Source organism: Manacus candei, unplaced genomic scaffold (genome assembly GCF_025592945.1).
Source record: "Manacus candei isolate 608988 ecotype Guabito, Panama unplaced genomic scaffold, ASM2559294v1 h1tg000011l, whole genome shotgun sequence".
Taxonomy (NCBI): domain Eukaryota; kingdom Metazoa; phylum Chordata; class Aves; order Passeriformes; family Pipridae; genus Manacus; species Manacus candei.
In genome coordinates, this window is record NW_026138059.1 from 16,276,685 (window position 1) to 16,280,400 (window position 3,716).

The following is a 3,716-nucleotide window of genomic DNA, read 5'->3' on the forward strand; positions in this document are numbered from 1 at the left end:
GCTGGGTGTGGAGGTGCTAATGACTCCCTGGAGGGGAGTCATCACACCTGAGTGTGAGGACAAGAACATCCTCCATCCTCCTATCTCACAGGCTTTTTAACACCCAGCTTATAGCCTGAGGGATCAGGTGTGCTCTGGGCAGCTGCTGCAAAAGGTCTATTGTTAACAGTTCCTGGGAAATGACATAGAGGGTGTAGAAAACAGTTTGGATTACACCAACACAGTGATGAACTGATCCCAGTTGCCCTAACTAGGACAGGCGGGAAGTGATAGGTAATGAAAAGCCAAAACTAAATGAGAAAAGAGCATAATGGAAGGAAGAAAAAGCCAGGAGAGGAGATGGGACTCTCTGCCTAAGATTGGAGGGAGCAAATGGGAAAAGAAAATGCTGGGATCTGGAGCTGGTCAAAACCTGTAAAGGATGAGCTTCAGGTTAGATATTAGAAAATAATTTTTTCACTGTTGGGGTAGTCAGGTATTGGAATAGGTTACCCAGTCGTCATCCCTGAAGGTGTTTAAGAGACATCTGGGTCTGGTGCTGGGTGATATGGTTTAGTGTTTAAGGCCTATTGTGGTAGTGTTGGGTTGACAGTTGGACTTGATGATCTTAAAGGTCTCTTCCAACTTGGACGATTCTATGATTCTATTCTATGATTAATCAGTAGGTCCTGAAGGAGCAGGCAGATGAAGTTGCTAAACCACTATCCATCTTTTTTGAAAAATCATGGCAGTCAGGTGAAATCCTTAATGACAAGAAAAAGGAAATATAACCCCCATTTTTAAAAAGGGGAAAGTGGAAGACCTGGAGAACTACAGACCTGTCAGTCTCATCTCTGATGCCAAGTGCCAGGTAAGATCATGGAGCAGATTCTCCCAGAAATTATGCTAAGGCACATGGAAAAAAAAGAAGTGATTGGTAACAGCCAACATAGTTTTAAAAGGGGGAAATCATGTCTGAAAAATTTGGTGATCTTCTGCGACAGGGCTACAGCATTAGTGGATAGTGGCAGAGTAGCTGACATGGTCTACCTGGACTTGTGCAAAATGTTTGACACTGTCCTGCATGATATCCTTGTCTCCAAATTGTAGAGACATGGATATGATGGATGGACTACTCAGTGTATAAAGAACTGTCAGGATGATGGCACACAGAGTTGTGGTCAATGGCTCATTGTCCCTGTGGAGACCAGTGACAAGTGATGTCCTTCAGGGACTGGGGCCAATACTGGTCAGCATCTTTGTCAGTGACATGGACAGAGGGATCAAGGGCACCCTCAGCTAGTTCAACACACTGTAGGAAGGGATGGGCCATCTAGAAGGATGTTGACAGGCCTGGAGGTGGGCCGATGCAAACTTCATGAAGTTCAACAAAGCGAAGTGCAAGGTCCTACACCTGGGTCATGGCAATCCCAAGCACAGGTATAGGTTGGGCAGAGAGGTGCCTGAGAGCAGGACCTGCAGAGAAAGACTTGGGGGTGATGCTTGATGAAAAACTAAACATGAGCCATCAGTGTGAGCTTCCTGCCCATAAAGCCAACTGTGTCCTGGGCTGCATCAAAAGGAGCGTGGCCAACAGGTCAAAGGGATGATTCTGCCTCTCTATTCTGTTCTTGTGGGACCCCACCTGGAGTACTGCATACAGTTCTGGTGTTCCCAACAAAAATAGGACGCGGACCTGTTGAAGCAAGTTCAGAGGAGGCCAGGAAGATATAAGTGGACTGGAGTACCTACCCCACAAAAGACAGGCTGAGAAAGTTGGGGCTGTTCAGCCTAGAGTAGAGAAGGTTGTGTGGAGACCTCATAGCAACTTTCCATTATCTGAAGGGACCTACGGGGAAGCCAGAGAGGGACTTTTCATCAGGAACTGTAGTGACAGGACAAGGAGTAATGGGTACAAATTGAAAGAGGGGAAATTTAGGTTAAGATATTAGGAAGAAATTTTTTACTGTGAGGGTGATGAGACACAGGAACAGGTTGCCCAGGGAGGTTGTGGATTCCCCAACACTGGCAGTGTTTGAGGTCAGATTGAATAAGGCCTTTACCAGCCTAGTGGGAGGTGTCCCTGCCAGGGGTAGGATGGGCTGGAACTAGATGATCTTTATGGTCCCTTCCAACCTCTTAACATTCTATCATTCTATGATATATATCAGACATTATATGTACAATAGTTTAGAGTAAGACAGCATCAGCAACTATAATTCTGCCACTTTCTAACAATTGAAATTTTGAGTTTGCAGCCTTCAAAAGTATTTGCTTGAATCATTTGTCTGTTAAGTGTATATGCACACAGCAAAATGACTACTTGGACCAGTCTGAACTGGTATCGATCATACTTTTTGTTTATAAGTTCCATTAAAATTTAGTACCATTATAGCAATAATTTTTCTACTTTGTTTTCTTTTAAATAGGTTTGCAACATAAACTTTATTTCGACCAAAAAGAATATCCATATAATGTAACTTCTTGTTCAAATCTGTATATAGAGAAGATGCCTGCATTTCTGTGACAGATCTTTGTTTCATATGTTTCATATTCTAAGTGCAGTAAGAAGACAGATGTTGCAAAATATATTGATCTTACAAACTGTGAAAGTGTAGAGACAATAATTCAGGAATCCTTTTTGTGTCAACATGGTTTCTCAACACTTCAACAAATCTATTCTGCCTTCTGCCTATCCCTGTGTTTTGCTCTGACTTGCTAAATAAAAGCCTTTCCCTTAGTGACCAAAATGACCACTTTGTATGCTACATGAGTAATGTTTTTAATTTCTCTCTGCTATTTGGACATGTATTAGAAAACAAATGGTCATAACTGTGCACTTATGGAAGCATAAATAAGAGTGCCACTTACTTACACCAGGAATATCCACAGTGAATAGCATTTAGTAAATGCAGGAGGGGCTTTTGACCTTGGAAGCAACTACTGTACTGTGTAAGATAACACATGGGAAACAATTGTAAAAGCAAACTATTTAAAAGCTGCTCTCTCTGTTTTGTTGGGGTTTTTTTTGCTTATGCCAGCAGAAATGCAGGTACAATAAAGAAAGGTGTAAGATTTAATGGCTTTGTTGTCTTATTTTGACTCCAAAAAAAATCGACATGCTGTCTTTATTAAAGACTACTGTTACACATATTGAACTACAAACACAAAATATTGTTGTTTTATTTTTTATTATCTTTATTAAGGTTACAATTTTTTTAGGGCAGATGGAATACGCAAGTTTCTCAGGTACTCCCAAACATTTCCTTGGGAATGGTCAAAAGTAGCCAAATTATGTACCAGAAAGCAAGAGCCAAAGTACTTCTTCAGTCGTACATGTAGCTCCAGTATGAAACACTTTGCTTCTGTTTCTTAAGTCTTCCTAGCTGTCTTGATGAATGTGGAAGAATGCGGTCTGAAAAATGAAGTTTTATTTTAATATATTTGACTAAATTCTACATCAAATAGTATCATCAGAGAGTTACATCTTGCTGTTAGGTATGATGAAGACAGATTTTGGATTATTGTACTGAATATCGTTGGTTTTGATATCCCACTTGCAGCCCTGACAGGTAAGTAAAAAACACAAGGGCCCAAAATTTCAAAGCTGTTTAGGATCTGTGGCCAATTGAAGTTGGTGGAACAGAACTGATGTCTGGAGGAATTAACAAGTAAGTCATATTTTGTATTTCAGGTATTAATATACTGTTCAGTTACAATATACATTTTTCTAGTAT

General features: G+C 40.8%; 1 long non-coding RNA gene across 1 annotated transcript; it reads left to right on the top strand.

The window, feature by feature from the left end:
• The first annotated feature begins 218 nt into the window (after positions 1-218).
• On the top strand, positions 219-3,054 carry LOC127466715 (uncharacterized). Its single transcript, XR_007902828.1, has 2 exons — positions 219-850; positions 2,409-3,054. It is a non-coding gene; the product is annotated as an uncharacterized LOC127466715 (long non-coding RNA).
• Positions 3,055-3,716: the final 662 nt, after the last annotated feature.